Below are 19,992 nucleotides of genomic sequence, written 5' to 3'. Positions count from 1 at the left end.
TGGTTTCTACTGCGTCGTAAACACAAAGCAGCTTGTTTAGTGGGAGGAAACCCGAGGTGGCCTCTAGGGTAGAGCAGGACCTGCCTTCTCCCTCTCTTCCTCCTCCTCTCCCCAGAGGCGGCGACGGCAGTGACGGCGGCGGTGGCGGCTGTTGCCACCGCTGCTGCCGCTGCCGAGCTGGTCACCTGGGCGCCTGCGGAGCTGCCTGGCAGTTACCGCCCCGGCGGTCTCTTGGAGTGCGAGGAGGGGGCGGCAGAAGAGCGAGATATCCATAGTAACAGAGGATGCCAGGGGCGCCGAGCGCGAGCGAGTGCAGGAGGAGGAAGCCCCCGCGCGCCGGCAGCCCGCGGTGCTAGGCGCCCGCAGCCCCCGCGCGCCGAGCCCGGGCCGCGTCGCTCAGCAGTTAGGGTCCCACCGAGCGGTAAGCCCTCCGCGGCAACTGAGCCGACACCTCCCACCCGCCCGCCGCCCACCGCGGGAAGCAGCAGCAGAACAATGGAGAGCGCCGCCAGCTGCCCTGGAGACCGCGCTCGGGGGAGGACGCGCCGCCGCCGCCGTGGCCACCGCCGCCGCCCGGGCTGGCGCGCGCCGCGTGGGGCCGGGCGCGTGCGAGGGCGCGCGGCGGGGGGTGGGAGCACGCGCCGCGCGGGGGGCGGGGGCGGGGGGCGCGCGCGCGGGCCCGGGGAGCTCGCGGGAGAGCCTGGCGCTCGGCGCAGCGCAGCGCAGCGCGGCCAGGCTCCGCGCCTCTCCCGCCCTCGGCGCGCTCGCCCTCGCCTCGCATTTGCTGGGGGCGCCCAGAAAGATGCACAGAGGCAACGGCTAGGGGAGCGGAGGTTCGAGCCACATGTCCGCGTCCTCGGGGGCCGGAGCCCGCCAGCCCTCGCGGATCCCGGCTCGCGGCCAGCCCGCAGCCACTGCCGTCGCTAGTGCCTAGCGGCTCGGGTGAGTAGCAGCGTAACAGCGGGCGGCGTGGGGCACGGCTTCCCGCTCTGTCCACGGCCCCCGCTCGCGAAGATGCGGCTCGGCTCGAGAAGTGGTGCTGCAGCCTGGGCAGAGAAAAAGAGCCGAGTCTGGAAATCCGAGAAGGCTGCGGAAACGGTTTGCCGGGGCATTTGTTGCAGCCTTGGCTATCGGTCTCTACTGTGTGGGCTTCTTCTTCTTCTTTTTTTTTTTTAAAACCTCTTTTGGTTATTGATTCCACTACCACCCTCGGGTTGGGCGCATTTTCTATTTCCTTTCCTCATCCTTGGGGTTCTGAGGAGTTTGAAGCGGTAAATTGCCGGGTATCTTTCCAAATAATTTGACTTTCACGAGTCTGTATTTTTCAGAGGTCATTTTGTCTTCAATATTAAAAAGCCATACCAACCCCATGTAATTTCCAGGTGCGCTTTGAGTCACCGTTAAGGAGTAGCATGAAGAACAGCCGGTGGAAGGGTTGGTATTGAGTGTGCTCACTCCGCGTATTTCTTATACACTGATCAATCAATCCGAGAGGGAAGTGAGCATGGACTTTCCATTGCTGCGCCTTGGAGAGCTGTAATAGAGCAGCAGAGACTGCAATTTGCTGCTTTCGTGAAGGTCGGGTCAGCATTTCCATTGAAATGCCAATTCCTGTGCTTGGAACTTGCATGTAATCTTACTCCAGGCTAAAACTTGCCAAAGCCAAACAAGATCTTGTTTTTGTAAGGATGCCGCCACCGCTGCTTTATTTATTTCTTCAAGAAAACCAGCCGTTTATGAGCAAGAGTCCCTAAAACAAATGGGCGGCTCAGGAAGGTTTTGCATTTTCAGCGATTGCCTAGAAAGGCTAGTCCTCGCTGCAGTTATCATTTCTTCTTTCTGAGCGACTGAGATATTAGTTTGAGGACTAAAATTTCAGTTCCCGGGCTGCAAATGTGCACCGAACATATTGTATAAGTAGATAGGAGGCATACGAACTTTGGGGTCCTTAACTGTTCGTAAACAGTTATTAGGATACTCATAATGTGGCTCTCTGCTTCTGGAAAGACAGAACTACAGGAAATAGTGTTGGAATGGCAGCGTGAGGAATTTAGTCCATTGTAAGACATATCTGAATGTTGGCATCGGTTACGGAAGGAATCTAGTCTCCTCTGGGAGACTTTACCCAGTTGAAGTTCTGAGCGAAAGGAAGAGAGAATTTCCAAACCCCAGAGGTTCCTGTGTTCTTGGTACTCAGCAGATGAGCATATGTGAGGAGATGCCGGTGGTGTCTGGATTATTTGAGTCCATAGTGTTGATGGCTCTGTGACAAAATAGGATGTAATGACTGGAGCCGGCATACTACGGTAAAGGCTCCTTCAGAAGTGTTCTGTCGCATCAGTCCTCAGTAGCGCTTGGCGTGATGGCAGTGATCTTGGCTAGATGCAGGAGAAAGGAGTAAGGAATACAAATGAAATTTAAACATGCATGCTATCCGGGGAGGCTTAGTGACAGTGCCATACAAAAACATCCTTACAAAGACTTCTTTTTAAACTTCTGAGTGTGTGGGGAAATATATTGTTGGAAAAAGGAGTGAAGAATCAGTGCTTCTTGCTCACGATGGGATCTTTGCTCTTAAGTTGCTAATTGCCAAACTTCATTTTACTGCATTGAAGTTACTCTGCACTTTTGTAATGACAGTAGAGTGACAATAGATTCATATGTTAAAAATGGGAAGCCTCATATTATTACATTTCCCCTCAGGGGTACCAGAGAATGTTTTGCCTCTACTTAGAAAGTGAACCACTATTAAAATAATTTCAAAATATAGATGCAGCATAGTAAGATACTTAATAAGATATTATCTGTGATAATTAGTTTTTAAAAATTGTATGATGTATTCATTTGTCAGCAATCCAAAATGATAATCTCTGAGCAGTTATTAGCAATCTAAAAGTTTGCAGGCTTAAATCAAATTTGTATACATGAATTAAATCCAGATAATGTTTCTTGTCTAGTAATATACTGCATATGGAACATCTGATCAGAAATGTTAGAGGCTTGCTTTCTTTAAAATAGTAGTATTTGTTTCAAGTTACTCTATGTATCCTAAATAGGATATAAATTAGCAGACAGTGCCTTGTGCAGGAAAGGCATCCTTAATAATTGTTTATGATGTTATTCTACTTAAAATGTTGGCAAATATTTTCTAGTTTATTATCAAGTCATTCTCACTGCACCATTCACTGAATAAGTATTTTTGGAATCAGGTTAACCTTGTTAACCTGTGTTAACCTGTGTTTGGAATCAGGTTAACCTTTCCCCTAATTGAAAGGCAGACATGTTCTAGAAGTAGCACATTGAGCTAAGTGCTTTGGTAGTGTTGGTGATTGTAGCATTGGCAACCTGTAGAAACCCCAGGTAGAGTTTATTAACGTCCTCATTGTTGACCAAATGCTGTACCAGCATGTCACAATAATACTCATCAAACCGGTGAATGTCTTGGGAAGAGTGAGCATTAGGAAAATTAATTAGGAGATCTGCCTGATTAAAATCATTGATGATCTTGAGTGAAACATTTCCATAAATGTATATGGTTTTTGCACCTTTTGGTTTTTGTAGCAATAAGTCAGACTTGGTTCGTATTCGCAGGTGCCAATACCAGTAGTCAGAGGTCTTCTGTAGGCCACCAAGAATTAACAGAAGTGTGTACAGAATTTAAATTTATCAGTTGGCTTCCTGTTTTCTGTTATTGTTTTGTTTTGTTTTTTCCTTCCATGGACAGCTGCCAATAATAAAGTATAAATGTGTGCTATTGAATTTTTTAAAATATTTATTTTAGTTGTAGATGGACACAATGCCTTTATTTTATTTATTTATTTATTTTTGTGGTGCTGAGGCTCGAACCCAGTGCCTCACACATGCCAGGCAAGTGCTTTACTACTGAGCCACAACCCCAGCCCCCTATTGAATTTGATAGCAATGTATATCTGTAAACTTTGAAAAGAATTGTTATATGCATATATCTTTGAGTGAAAGAGAACCTTAACCACAATGTCTTTACTTTTTATTAATTAATATTTGGTCCCTTTAAAATGATTGCTTTCAAAGTACAGTATTGTCAATATACTTAATAATTTGCTTGAAAAAGAACATTTACATAAGTTCATTTATCTTCCCACGGAACTGTCAATAATGCATTGTTCCAGATCTCTATTTTTATGTAGATGTAATCTGCATGTAAAAATTAACCTTTCTTACAATTCTAGTGTGAGATGAAAACCATTTCTGTTCATCTGATTTTTGCTTTTTCCCCATGGAATCATGAGATGGTTTTTTTAGAAGTCAAAATATGATTAAGCTGAGTCATTTTTTTCTTTTAAAAAAAGTGGGGGTATGTTGGCATATTGAGATGAAAATCTAAAATTAATTCTCTGAAAATCTTTGTTTGACCCATCTCTTAATTCTTATATTTACTGAGCAAAATTACTAGTAGTTTTCTCATATGGGAATTAGAAGAAATGCAGAGAATATCAAAGCAAAATTGGAATTAGAAGAAGCAGAAGTGCGTGTTCTGATCTCCCCTGTTAACTAAATACTTTATAGTGTGTTTTTGTTTTGGGTAAATCTCCAGTCTTATAGGTGACTATTATGGATACATATCATTAGGAAATAGTGTAACTAAAAACTAACCTCAGAGGATACATTGTAAGAACATGCTCTGGAAAAATCAATGACTGTATTGAGATCTTCCTAGATACCCCAGATTACCACATCTTAGCACCCTGCCAGGGTAAAGAGCAACCTCTGAGATGCATGGGAAGACCACTGGAAACACTGGTACCCACAGCACTTTGTAGCCTTATGTTTAGATGATACTTAGTTTTGTGATGCAGCATTAGACAGGGCTAGGTTTTGTGGCCCTTGAAAAACCAATAATTTTTCTTGCCAACAGAAAATTACATTTTAAGAATATTTGAACATCTTGTCATATTTAAGGCACCTTTCATCTAGAATATTTTTCATAACCGTAAGTTTTATGATCTGTTTTTGTTTTAATTAAGGACTGAGAATGACTTGCATGTAGTTGTAACTACAACAGGTGGTATGTTTTGTGTTGTATAACGTTCATAAAAGTCTCATTTCTCTATGTTTAGGAATCAGGACCATGTTGTAGTTATTTTTCTAGAGATATAAAATGTAACTGTAAAAATAAGCTGCTTTTCCTCATCCCAATGATTCATTTCTCCAGAAAAGACTTGCAGACCATATGCACTTTCTCTTGGCTCTTAATACATTTTGTGTGTGTGTCTTAACTGTCAACTTAGTATAAAAATAATTGATTCAAATTGTTTTCTTACACTATAGTATTCTTTCCAGAATGGAAGATCTAGCATGTCTCCTCAGTTTCTCCTAGGGGTTAGTTGGTACTCCTGATATGAATGATGCTATTTATTTCATCCTACTGGTAGATTAGTCATGAAAACTCATGCCAAACCAAATTTGGGACAGAACCTCAGATTAGAAATATATAGTCCTTCCGAAATTTCAAAATTATTTACAAACTAGCTCTCCCTCCTTGCATCCACTCATAGCTACTCCAGACAAGAACCAGACTCTCATGGAAGGTGAAATTTCCCCATAGCTAGCAAGAGAAACTTCCCCCACATCTTTCCCTGACCATTCATCATTGATTTTCCTCCTCATATTCCCTGCTCTTAACTCAGGTAGCTTCCTAAATCTCATTCTGGTTAATCCTTTCCTTCTTAATCTCCTCTCTTCCTGAATCTGCACATCAACTCCATCTTTCCTCTTTTGCATTTTGGATGCAAACAATGACTCAAGTCTTGACTGATGAAGCAGTGTTGCTAGCGATGTGTCCATTAGCAAGGAGCCAAGAGCTATAAATTTTAAAGTGAAGTTACACCCAGTGAAAACGAGCACCAGAAACTTATGAAGCCCTTAAAAATGCTCTGATACTCCCTTCAAAATATCCACAAAGTCTCTGTCAGTATGAAAGATTAGTAATAATTATGATTTGTTCATATTCAGGTAAGTTGACGGGGCTAGGGATGCTCAGTGATAAAGCATGCTCTTAGAATGTGCAAGGCCTTATGTTCAGTCCTAGCACCACATACAAACGGACGAAAATCTCACAGATAAGTTGATGTATTTCTTTTTAATTCTCAATTTTCCCAATGGTAATTTATCATGTTGATTTTTTAATATTTTTACTGCAGCCATGCAGACTTTTTGCCCATTATGGGTCCCCTAGATTTTTGTGGCTAGCCTTGATATGTGTTATTTATTCTGTGACTTATTTAAATTAATGTATGTTATGAATTCTAAACAACTGACTTAAAAGATAACTTTGCAAACACAACCCCCTCTTTTCAAGCTGAGGAACAATCTCTGTGTGTCTGCAGCTCACTGGAGAGATGTTTATTGAATGTGTGCTCTCTTCTAGGCATGTTCTTCAAGCAGGAGGCATAATGGCGAAAAAGACAAGGGACCCTGTTTTTTAGAGCAGATGTTTTGTGGGGGAGGGTTGATACAAAATAAATAAATGAGAAAGATAATTTCAGATAGTGATAAGTGCCTTGAAACCCAGACAGCAAGCCGAGAGTGATGTGGAGGGAGAAGGGTACTGCTTTTAGAAAGCCCTCTTAGAAGGAAGGTCTCCCTATCAAAGTGCCCCTTAAACAGTGACCTGAAAGATGAGAAGGGACCAGCTCTCCACAGACACTGGGGAAGGAGCACTCCAGGCCAAGGGAACAGCTCAAGGTAAAACCCTCAGGAACAAGAGCATTGTGCCTGAGGAACGGAGAGCATCAGGTGTCTGCATCCTGGTCAGCTCAGGTCAGCCCTGTTGGCCATGCCCAAGAGTTTGGACTTGATTCTAAAAACAGTGTAAAGCAAATAGAGAATTTAAAGCAAGAGGTGTGATTGTGGCTACCTTTGAAAAAAACCACCCTGGCCGCTGTGGAAGACTAGATAATGCCAGGGCAAGAAGAGACCCAGGGACACCAAGTAGAAGACTGAAAGTAGTCCAGGTGAGGAGTGATAGTGGTTCAGCTAGGGTGGTGGCCTCAGAAAGAGAGGAGACATACAAGGATTCAGAATATCCAATTTTAAAGAATTCTTTTGAGAATATAAGAAAATCAAAATTCTCTAAAACTGTCTCTTATCTTGGCATTTTTAAGGAATAAAATAAGTATTACTTTTGAAATATTTAGTATATGATTACAATAAACACAATAAAATGGTTGATTTTTAAAATGACCCCAAATCCTGCCTCCTAGAAATAACCACCTTTAGCATTAAACTAATGTCATTCAAGGTGCCTTTCTGGGCATGCATACAAAGGAATCAGGAAACAGATGCATGGATAGAAAGATATTTTATAACAACAGAGTCCTACTGCAGATAGTTTTTAAAAATAAAGTATTAAAGTGTTTAAATTAAAGCATTAAATGTGTTTTCTTACATTTAACAGCAGAAGAAAGTGGGGGTAAGCAAAATTAAATAATTGAACTTCAAATAAATGTCATTTTACAGTAAGTTATTATTTCCTAGAATATTTCCCCTTACAATTAAGAAATTGGTGATATAAAGAGGATTAAGCAGGAATAGAGAATTTGTGGGAAGGTGATACACTTTGGGAGCCCTCTTTAAGAAAATGGAGTACATTTTACAAATTTTACAAAATCGTGGCAGTGTGAATGCATCGTGTAACCCCTTCCAGAGTCTGGGGAAAAGCATATTGCCCATGCAGGTAAGGGACCTTCGTAGTAAACCCTATGGGTTAGAATTATTGTGTTTTTTAAACCACATATCCCAATTTTAAACACATTAGATTGATTCCTTGCGGAGAGATTTGCTATTGCCCAGTTTATTTTCATATATATTGACCATGTGATAACGTTTACTTTCTAGTCTTCAGTCATAATTGCTCCTCTGATTAGTACAAATTCTTGTTAAAGTGTACCCAGTGCTTCCCAGTCCTTCAGTACACCGTCACCATTTCTGACAGTTCTTGGGCTCATCTCTTAGTTGCCCAGATTTCATTGTCAACGGCTTTTGTGCCTATTTCAAGAAAGACTCATAGACCCTGCATTCTGAGTTTTATTTTTTGATATTTGAGGATGTCTTCTCATTGCTTTTGTAATTGAACGATATCATGGCTGAGTATAATATTCTTATGCCACGTTTTCTTTCCCTTACAATTTTGCAACCACCACACCATTGTTTAATAGCACTTGATATTCACTCTGCCATCTGAGGCCACCCTTTGTGGGTGATTTGCTTTTTCTGTCTGGATCCCAAAGACTTCTTTCTTTGTCCACACAGCTAGGTAACATAGCTAGGCTATGTCTGAAATCTACAGTAGAATATACTCTTTAAATTCAAGAGTGTCCTGATCATGGGTTTGTTGCACCTTCCTTTTATTCCATTTATATTGCTGCCGCCTTCAGGACCATCAATTATCCTTCTTTTGGTTCATCTTTGTGTTTCTTCCCAGCCTATTAGTTTCTGTGTCAAGAATTCAATTTTCCAAAGTGTCTACTCTGTTTCTTGATGTTTCTAATGGGTTTATTGATTCTAAATTGATGCCCTTTGGTCCTTAATTTGTATCATTAGGTCCCTAATATGTCTTTTCATTCATTCAAATTCTCTTTATTCTGCCTTTAAGCTTCAGTTTTTATTGAAAACATTCTTCTGTAGTGGGAGTTTGTGTGAGGGTTTCCTTCTGTTTATCTATAGACGTCTAGATTTAACTCCATGATGCTGTGAGCCTTACAGCTTATGTATTTTCCTCTCTCCTTTTCTTCCCCCACATTCCTCCTCCCCTTTCCCCTCCTCTTCTCTTTCTTCTTTCTCTTTAGAATGCTTATATGTCTGTCAGTACTTTTTCTTTCCCCCTTTCTGGTTCTTGAGCAGCTTTGCCCAGGCATGGTGTAACTTTTGATCTCTTCCCACCTTTTTGGGGACCCGTTTGCTGCTTCTTTGAGTTATGGTCTATTGCTTGGACCCCTCCACTTTTCCGTAGTCTAAAGAAGTTAAAGAGGGAGCTCAGTTCAAGCTGTGTGGTCAGATTTCCTGGGCTGCATTTTCTTAGATTTTGTTGAATGCCTTCATTTTCAGCATTCCTTTCACCAAATTGAGAAGGAAGAGAGGAGACAGCAAGGAGGTCTTTCTGTATTTTCTGAAGTTTCCATGTGAGCTCAGAGCTACCCTGCAGATATCCTGGGACTTGGTGGGTTTCCCCTGTTCAGTGGGCAGCCCAGGAGTCCTCGGTTGGCACTGAGTCAGCCCTTTGCTCTTTTTCTCTCTTTTCACATGTTTCCATTACTCCTTGGTGGAGAAAGGAAACACATAAGGATAATCACTGAGTGCGCTTTTCTCTAAATTTAGGATTATTAGTGAGAATTCTCAGAATTTTGTTGTCTAACCTCCCTAGAGTAAGAACAAGGTTAAGAACAAAACAACACTATGTGCCTTTTTATCCTGCTCTAGAATCTTCTGACTGTTTCCTTGGCAGCTGTTTTGAAGCTTATTGTATTTGTTTATGTTCCTCTCCTTGAGTGGTTACTGTTAGTTCTCTTTCCTTCTTTCTTTCTCTAATGCTTACTATTTTTTTTCTCATTTTGCTAGGCATTTAGGAAGGAAATTTCTGTGAAACAGTTTAAATTTGCCATCTTAAATCAGACCGAAAGACTTGGGGCTAGAATGTAGAGATCCCGCTAATGAGTTTATTTTAAAGGTGAGGGAAAGGGCACAGTCATGGGTGACTTCTTAAGTTTTTGCCTAAGCAACTGATGGGTGATGAACAGATGAGGCTTTTCGTGGGAAAAGGAATTAAGAGTACTGAGCAAGCATTTTTTAAGTTTGAGAAACTTGACGCTGGTGTGGAAGTGTCAGGCTGGTGGTTGGGTCTACTACTCTGGAGTGCATGGGAAAGATCAGGAAGCTGGACACACATCTGGGTGACTCCCTTTATAGATGGTATCAAAGCCCTGTGCTGGAGGCCAGGAATAAATATAGAAAAATGTATAATGAATAAAGATGTCTGTATTTATGAACTCTGCAGGCTCCTAGTAAACTGTTCTTAATCCAACAAATATCTGAAGTCTTTCAGTGTAAACAAATCAGGTTAATGGTTGGCATGAATTAGCCAATCTTCCCTCCAACTTTAAATTTCAGAATAATTTCTCTTAAATTATACAATTTTATCAGAAAGCTTAAAAATGTCTTTGATGATCTTACTTATTAAAGCAAATGGAAATAGACCCTTTAGTAGTTGGGGGAAGAAGAAGCATTATGTAGAAAAGTATCTGGCATAAGGGGCAAATGACAGAGATTTGGGTCCATTAGGACCACATCACACACACCCATATATCTTCCCTCCTGCTTTCAACTCACCCAGTTTCAAATCTTATCCTTTCTTCTGAGGCTTTTAGGTAACTCTGGAACTATTCCAGCCCTACCCTGAACTCCTGTAGCTTTTTGTGACTTTGTTTTGGTATCCGCATGCACATGTTTAGATTCTCAGACTGTCAGCTACTTGAAGGTGAGGACCATAACCTTTGTGACGTTGCTCTACTCTTGAGAGTCCCTGGCATATAAGGAGCATGCCAGCCATTTTTAAATTCACATGTATTTATATATACAGAGTACCTTAGAGCAAATTAAATTCAGACTTTCCTATGTTAAGTGAAATAATTTTATTCAAACTCAAAAGCATAGTAATCTATAAATTGAACTGGGCATCAAGACTTGAGTCCTGGCACTGTTGTTTGCCAATGGGTATGACCTTCAGCCAGGCCAGTCCAACTGGAGTTCCTTGTCAGTCAAATGGCAGTAAGCATTTGAGTATTTCTGGGTCACAGAGTGTGAAGCTAAATGAGATCACGTATCTGAAGTCCTTATTTAAAAGAAAAACATCTCAATCATAGAAAACATTCCCATTCCTCTTAAGTGGGGTACATGACCAATCTTTAACTAATTCTTAGAGACTTGGGTTTATGAACTGCTGCCTCCTCCTAAAACCCACATCCCAACTCAAGCAGGTTGTCTTCTATTCTCCTATCACTTTAGAATAAATCTGATTTATTTAGCACATTTAATAAAGATTTCTCTCAAATTAAAGAGGATGGGCTTGGTAATAATGTGAGAATAAATGAAAACAATGTGGTACATTCAAGTATTCATTTCCAGCTTAGTTTTTCCTTAGATTTCTTTATATCAATTCCATGTACTAATTGGAAGAGCTTTTTTTGACTTGTGTCTCTGCACTGTAAACAATTATAAATAAAAGCAATATATATTATGTCAACACGGGAGTGTTGTGGTAGGTAAGTATCGGTTGTGCCATAAGTGTTAGGTTTGGGCTCTGTGAAGAACTTGTCACATTGTCAAGCTCGGCTGAATCTGTCCATGAAGCAGTCTGTGTTTGTTGCTGAACAACAAATGGTTTCCTAACTCAGGACCATCATATGTGGGCCAGGGCCAGTAGCCTGCATCACACACCAGAAGGAATTGCTTTCAGATTGGGACTTGAAGACTGGCCACATGCTGAATTTTGGACCTCAGAAGTTGAATTATATAATTGCTCCAGTCACCTATTGATCTTGTAGAGAGATTTTATGCACAATCTTGGAAGCCAAATTTTTAGCAAAATTGAAAGAGAACTTGGCAAGCTGGATTCCCCCAGATGTTATAAATCTAATGCATTAAGCTATTATTTGAATGTAAGAAGTAATTTGGGATCCCTTACAGTGAACTAATTACTCAGAACAGTTATGTTGAATTTAAACAAGTCAGCATAACCCCTTTAATAAATAGAAGTCAGTGTGTAAGATCCTGTTGGAATTCCTTTGTCTGTAAAACAGTACAAATAAAAATTTAGTAATGATGGTGATTCTTAAAAAAAATAAAATTGTATAAAACATTATTGTTTGTGACCAGCTCAGATAATAGCTCTAAATAATGACAATTTATTACTGCATTGTGTTTCAAAACATAGACCATAGGTGCATCTAAAATAATTAGCAATTATACCTTAAAATATAGTTCGAGTTAATTAAAATCTTAGTGTACAGTTTATGAACATTCTTTTCCCAAAAAAAAAAAAGATTTTTTTTTTCCTTTTTTGCAGTATGGTAGTTACTTGCCCAGTTGCTAGGTAACAAGGCAGATCTCTATAGCTTTATCTGAACACACAGCAGATGATTTTTCAGTGACAATTATTTATATCCAATATATTAAAGTATGCCATATTGACAATGATTAAACAAACTGTGGATGTCCTGACTCTGCATTCATGAGAAAGCATGTAGCAATTCACAAAGCTAGTTTTTGTTCTAATCTTTTTAAAAGCGATCATTAATCTTTGTCACTAAGAGTGACCAGTTTTCTGGCAAAGCGGCAATAGCTAGGTTGTTTATTTGTTAATCCTTCCAATTAGTTGATAATAATCAAGAGCTTTACCTTAGCTTTCCAACAAACCATATCCTATGGAATATCCTATGGAAAGGGATATTTTGTTTGCTGTGAAGTCCAGTGTTACAAAGTTTGAATTTTTGAAAATTGATAATTATTGTTTGTATCACGTATCATAACTAATACTGTAATTCTTCAGGAATTAGAGCACTACACCTGTAAGTAGCAGTTGATTTGAAAGATATCCTTGTTTGAAGACATTAACAGAATTTATTGTTTTATTTTTTATCTATTGGAACAGAACTGAAAAATCACAGCAGCATAGCACCAGTGTTACATAATCAGCAGTGTGTCTTGTTAGAGATCTTTTAACAAATGTTACCATTAAAGGAAAGATCTGTGACTTAAACATTACAACCAGCGAATTTCTATAGTAAGAGAGGGGGGAATCCACTCTTACTATAATCAGAATCCACTGATTCTGAATTTTCTCCATAATATTTGCCTTTGATCAGATGGATTCATTTGCTCCAAGCTGCTTCATATATGCCACGTATTATGTGAAATATATACTTGCTTGAAATTGATTTTGTCTTTGTCATTTATGTTGGTGAATCTAGATCATTATTGGATAGAATTTATATATTGGATTAATAATTATTTGCCACAGTCTTTCTTTGCATAAAAGGTCAAAATGGTGTTTTGTACTGTGATAGGCAAAGGTGTCTATTGAACATCACCCTTTTGTGGTACCATAGCTGTAACTAATCATCAACCATTGAATAGTTATCTATTGTGGCACAATTTTCTCTATAACATAAGAAATATCACAATATGTAATGTTAGCATGCAGGTTTATCTGAAAAGATTTAGTTTATAGAACAATAGCCTATGAAAAATTGTGGAGAATATTTGTTTGGAAACTGTTTTTTCACGACTGCAGAAAGAATGCATTCCGAAGAATCAGAAAGCAGATAGAGATGAGTTATTACCTGTCTGCTAGGTGAACTCAAGATAACCCTGTCATTTCAAGTCAGCATACCAGGAAGCTAGTTTACAAAGAAAATAGTTTAGTATGGAATATTGCACTCTTGTAATACCTACTAATTAAATGCCTACACTCAATAATATACAACTCTCACTGCCTGGAAAGCTATAAAAGTCACCTAGAATGATTGATTATTCTGAATTTCTGTAATCTTGAGTAAGCCACAGACAAGGCGTATATTTTATTGAATATGGACCAAAGGACTGAGCAATTTACAAGACAATTGAACAGTAATTTATTTGATTCGTCATACCACAGTGTTCAGTTATTAATGTGACATTTAAATAGTATACATAAAATGTAAATCAATCCTCTGATTTTTTCCCACTTTACATATTATTTGTGGTGACATACAAGTTTGTCTTGTTTTTAATAAATATACTATTATTCAAATCATTTATTATAAATTTTAAAAAATTTTTTTCAGGCAGGGAATCAAAGCAGATGTCTCATTGCCATTTAAAATGTTTTCTCTTTATAATTTAGAATTTGCTGCAAGATTTCATTAGGCATTTTTCCTCTCATCCCCTTAGAAATTATGGGAGAAAAACCATATTTATACAGAACTTTTAAGGAACCTGTTCATCTTTTGAAGCTGGATACGCTTATACATTCCAGTTAAGATCAATTTATATCTTTATTTCTGATTGGCATATTACTCAAACCCAGCTCCATGTGACGCTTCTTCCTTTTTATTAGTACTCTTATTTTAGACAATTTAGTTAACATTTTTATCACCATGTGTATCTTTTGCTGTTGTTTTTGCTAAATTATTTTAAATGATTTTTAATGAACATCTTTTTATTTTCTATCTTGATGCCTGAACCAGTCTTGGCCTATAGAAAAACTAGGTAATCCTAAATATGAGCTGTTATTGTCTCACCGTCAGACTTTGCTTGCTTTAAAAAGGGCTCTGTGGCCATAAAAATAAAGCTTCTGGGTTTGATTTTATAGCTGTCAGAAGGTCAGCATCCCCGGATATGAAGATCACTTTCTGCAGAGCTTTGGGAATGGTTCAGTTCTGTATTACTAACATATATTTTATATTTCTATACATTATTTCCTTACACTGTAAAAAAAGAGAAAAGCCAGTGACTCTCAATAGTCAACTCCCTTTTCATTTATTGAGGCATGGAAATCTTGACTGAGGGTGAGAGTGATATTGAATAATCATTTTAAAAGTAAATGTCACTTCTGATGGAAAAAATTATGCTAATCATGTATGCACATGTGTGTATGTGTGTCGGTGTAGGTCAGTATGAAGATACCAAGAGAATTTGTCCCATATTCAGGGTGCCTGAAAAACCTAAATATAATTAGGCATACTATGTGGTATTTTGCTTCAATATTATTTTTATAGCACTTTTTTTTCTCAAAAGACCTGCAGAAATTGTTAAAGAATTTTCAATGAGGGTTTCTTAAATACCACAAAAACACAGGAGGAATATAAATTGAAACTGCAGGGGGTTGAGGGTGGGACAAGAACCAAGAGAAACACGTAAAGTAAAATGAAGAGCAAACCTAAAGGTTAAATTTTAATAACATATCAACAGAATATCCAGCACTGGTTGCTGCATTTCTGCAGAGGAAAGGAAAGAAGAATGAGGCGGGGTAGTTTATCAGCCTCGAATTGTATCTCAGCTCCACTCTTTATTACTGAACCTTTATTACTGAACCTTTCCGTCAGTAAGATAATGATGGTATCTATCTTTCATGGTTATTCTGAGGACTAAAAATTAGACATATGGGTAAATAGCTCTCTAACACACAGTAGGTTCTCAATAACCCTGCTATTATTTTATGAAGGTTCTTATACTTATTATAGACCTTACTTTATCCTTAGTCCCTAAAGGTCAATACATCCCCAAAGTTAGGGCCATGAGCAATACTTCCAAACCTTGTACATCTGAAAAATTGTAGCCAGTACAGAAACTTGATACCTGAAGCAAGCCCAAGTGCTTGAATATGACTCCACAGATTGTCCTCTGCCCAATACCAGTGGGTACCACTCACACAGATAATATGTGCAGTAGGTTGCCCCATGTGTACATTTCCTTCGTTAGAATTTCTGAACTTAAAGAAGTTTAAAACTGAAGCATTAAATGTTTTGTTCTAAAACTACTTGGGTTTTGAAAATCCCCTCCTATAAAAGAACAGGGGGTGGCAGGAAGCAATTGCTCCCAGATTTATTGACTCAGACACACTCGTATGAACTGTTATCTCTTAACAGGGCACTCTAGCCAACAATAGAGTTGGTTAAGGAATAAAATCATTGGTCGTCACATCAATTATGTCATCTTTATGCCTCCAACCTATTTAATTAATTTTGTTTCACCAAAATGATTGCATCAAGTCCTTGTTTTAATAAAGCCTCAGGAGTGTCGGGGCCTCCAGCTTTCCCCTCTCTTCCTGCTCCCCTGTCCTGTCTTCCCACAGCACTCATCTCTTGTCATCCATGTGGCTTGACCCATACTAGGCACTGAGCTGCAGTGACAGGACCAGAGGCTCCCTCAAGGAGTTCCTCACTGGGGGAGAAGCAGAGAAGTTGACCAGCAATTATTCTGGACTTTTCCATCAGCAAACCCTCTGTCGGCTCTTTGAGAGTTTAGGCAGTAGGACTTTTTAAGTGCTCAAAAGTAGGGCAAAATATAGGCATACCCAGATTGAGGTTTTCCCCCTGTCTTGTATAAAATTACTTATTTCTCCTTTTTACACAAGTTGTACACCCTCATTATTAAAAAAAAAAAAAGTAGAAAATGGAAGGAAAAAGAATAATTTGTTATTCCTGTCAGTTAACACTTTAATATGTATCCTTCCAGATATATTCAATTTTAATTAAACCATCAGAGTATATTGAATATGCCTGAGCCATTTTGAAGAAATAAGAGTGGGTGACAAATTGGATTCCTCTGGTAGGCCATCAGCAGCTTCGAGGCAGGCACCGAGTCTTCCATACCGGTTTTGTTTCCAGTGAGCTCTGATATGTTTATGCTCCATAAATATGGATGGAATAAATGGTGTTAGGGAGTAAGGGATGTATTTGTTATTAAATGGCTAGATTAATTTTTTTTCACTTAAAATTTTAAGATAAAAAGATTTGTTGCCACATTAGCCACAAATGACCTTTGCTAGACTCTGGGACTAGCAAAGGTCATTTAGATAAGGGTCACTGGGACAATTCTTGAAGACCACTTTCTCATCCGTGTCTTGAATCCTTTCAAATCCAGAGTGCGTCCCCATTTAAACAAACAAACGAAACCAAAGTCAGCCCCCAAAGCAAAACACAGCAGCGACTAAAACCCTTGATCCGCATGAAAGTCATAACATCTCTTGTCTGTGATTTTCAATAATTCATTTATGCTCGCCATGTATACATCGTTCAAGGAAGAGGAAGAAAGCTCATTGGGACCACTAGTTTTCACTTACTGAACATTCTAGTCTGCTACACTACCTAAGTGATCAGCATCCTCAGCATGATTGAAAATAAGCTGTAACTAATGTTTCCCTATTATCAGGTCAGCCTGATGATGTTGGCAGCAATGTATTTGGAGAGATTTCCAGTCTCATTAGAAGTTTTGGATAATAAGAATCAAGGTGACACCCCAGCTCCTTCTTGGGCAGAATTTCCATCGATATTGCCCCATCTCTGAGACCTCTTTCCATGATCTCTTTACTCCCAGGAGGGACTCATTAGGCTGTAGGCTGACTGCAGTTCAGTGTCCTTATAGGTGCCTACCATTTAACTACAGAAGGTTTTTACGAGTCACTTAGACCCAAACTGCCCCCCTTAGATTGGCTGTGCTGCTGTTCTGGTTAATTACATGTCATCTAATTGCATAATTTAGCTACATACACATAGTGACCTGAAGCCAAGTACTTTATTGTATAATCACTGTGAATAAACTCACAGTGAAAATAGAATTTAAATACCTGGTGTAAAATGCCACTTTTAAAAGGTTGTTTTTTGATTTTTACAGTGTTTTTATGTATTTTTAAAGAAAGCGGTCAAAAAAGTACTCTGTGACTTCTAACTATACCCTAAGACCATTAAGTACTATTTTCTGTAGTTGCTCTTATCTTTGATCTGCTCAACTAAAAAGTTTGATATGCCCATAGTTATTGATTCTAAAGGTTTTTCTGCATCCTAATACTCACTTTGGTTCTTTCCAATTATGCTCCCTATTGTCAAACAAAACCTGGAAATCAACCACTTTAGCCCTGCAGGCTTTGGATAAAGCGTCCTCTTCCATAAATTTAGCAAATTCAATTCAACACATCATTTGAATTCTTACTCTGGGCCCACCATGATGCCAGAATTCCAAGATGTAATGACGTGTAAGTCCCATTTTGTGGGAGAGGAACAAGAATGTAACGGACACCTGTGTGCCTGGTGGTCCATTGTGTAACCGAGCAGATGACAAAGGGTGGCACCAGGCAGGCACTCAGCCCTCAGGACAGCTCATGGGAGACTTCTTGGAGCAGGTGACAGTTGAGACTTGTCTACAAGGATGGTCAAGAGCTCATGAAAGCCTGAGGAAATGGTGAAGAAAAAGGATGCTTTAGGTAGAGAAAACAGCGTGTGTGGGGGCATGAGGCCCCCTGTGGGTGCCTGTGGAGCTGCTGGGAATGTAGTGTGAGCATGAGGAGGAGAGAGATGGGACTTAGACATCTCCTGTCACCAGAAGGCCATTCAAGGAACTTTAAGCAGAGGAGTGGTATGGAGCTATATATATTTTATATATATATATACACATATATATTTATATATTATATATGTACATATACCTACACACACACACACACACACACACACACACACACACACCAGTGAACAGGGTCACTGGTCTACCCTGCATTCTTTATCCTCTGCAGAGTTGTTTGTCCTTAAATACCAGCACCGCCCCCCCCCCTTTAGTTCCTACAGGGCTTGATAAAAACTATAGCATTTTCTAGGCCTGATGAACTGAAGAAGGCTGAATTTAAGAGCCACAGGCTCTTGTCTTCCGTAGCAGGTGGTCTGCTGTAACAGCAAGGTTTAGGTTGTCATCGCTGCATCCCTTTGCCCTTGCTACCTCCCGGATGCTCCTTTCAGAACCAGTGTGCATTTCAGCACAAGCCCAGCCTTGCCTTGAACGTGGGCACATCCCGTAATGTGGTGGTGGCCTGGGCCTGTTCATTCAGCATGTACCTGAGGGCCTGTGGGTTCCAGGCTGGCAACATAGAAGAATGAAACAGCCAACCCCCGACTGTTTACAGACATGTAAACAATTCCAGTGGAGCACAATAAAGGCCACAGTAGAGAAACTAACAAAGCAGAAGGGAGGAGGTGGGGTCAAGAGTGACTTTTTTCAGGAAGTAGCAGCTGCGCAGAGTCCTGAGGAGGAAACAAGGAAGAGTGGACACCGTGTCCAAGCCAAGGTTAAGGGGCAAGAGAGAACTGGAAGTGCTTCAAGCCAGAGAGTGGAAAAGGAGGAGGGAGTGACTAGAGAGGTTAAGAGATCAGAGGGGATCAGACCCTCCAGGACCTGTACCCTGTGCCAAGGCCTGTCTTGAAGGGCACAGGAAACACCAGAGGGGTTTAAACAGGGAGGATTTATGTGGTCAACTTTGCAGAAAGATTATTCTGACAGCAGAGAGCAGATTGCAGAGGAACAAGGTGGAGGCAAGAAAACTGCCTCTCTGATACTGGGATTGAGCAGACTGCCAGTAAGAAACAGTGTACCCAAGTTATCATCCAAAAATGGACCTGAACAAGAGACAAGAAGGCAAAATTGAGAGTTTAGGTGATTCAGCGGGTGTGGAGATGAGGAAGGGTGGGATCTAGGATGAAGGAAGGTGGTCCACAGTCCACAGATGGTACCACTGTTCTCATAGGCAGTTACACCTCCGATGGATTTGAATGCCACAGTGCAGTCATTTTTATATTCTTGTCCAAAAATCAGACTCCTTTTTAAGCCCTTTGTAGCCTTGTAAATTGTTTTCCTCTCTTTTATAACATTTTTTCCTTCAAAACCTGTGAGAAAGCTTGCATAAATGGTAATATCCTTTCTTTATAGCTACAGAAGGATTATGTGCAAAAACACACAGCTTAACGTGGTAGATTAGGGTTAGAGCTTCTCCCTATCTCATGCTTCTAGACTGCACATTCTATTTAAAAGGCACATTATTAGATTATGTAATCTTAGTGAAGCAGAATTCCTGTTTTGGTTTAGATCAAATAATCAATAACAAGCGTCTAGAACTATATGTGAAGTTTTTCTCTGAAATTATCTTTTAAATTTATTGGCTACTCACAGTATTTTGCGTAGTTAGCCTGTATAGATGGCTCACTGTGTGCTCCACATAATGTTGATTCATTTAGTCATTTAATCCTTTGAGGTAGACACTATGTTAACCCCTTTTTAGATGAGAAAACTAAGGCATTGAAATGTAGGTCACTGACCCACGTTCACCCAGTCAGTGGGTAATTGAGTCAGGGTTTGAATCCAGGCATCCTGGCTCCAGAGCTTCCTAACCTCATCACCATGATAAGGATGATTACAACTTCATTCCAAATTTGTGAC

At 39.8% G+C, this 19,992-nt stretch overlaps 1 protein-coding gene across 16 annotated transcripts in view; it reads left to right on the top strand.

Moving 5' to 3' along the window:
- The window catches only part of Anks1b (ankyrin repeat and sterile alpha motif domain containing 1B), a 1,141,006-nt gene that overhangs the window by 1,009,061 nt on the left and 111,953 nt on the right, over positions 1-19,992 (top strand). Inside the window, exon 1 of one of the 16 annotated variants that reach the window (XM_047548167.1) lies at positions 153-421. The exons of 14 other annotated variants lie outside the window; for them this stretch is intronic. The gene's annotated coding sequence lies outside the window, so the exon portion shown is untranslated. Of the gene's footprint in view, positions 1-152; positions 422-696; positions 943-19,992 lie in introns of those variants that run through there. One more of the 16 variants, XM_047548166.1, reaches the window with a different exon arrangement.

Source organism: Sciurus carolinensis, chromosome 4, assembly GCF_902686445.1.
Source record: "Sciurus carolinensis chromosome 4, mSciCar1.2, whole genome shotgun sequence".
Taxonomy (NCBI): domain Eukaryota; kingdom Metazoa; phylum Chordata; class Mammalia; order Rodentia; family Sciuridae; genus Sciurus; species Sciurus carolinensis.
Note: the sequence above shows the minus strand (reverse complement) of the source record. Positions and strands in the feature narration are given on the sequence as shown.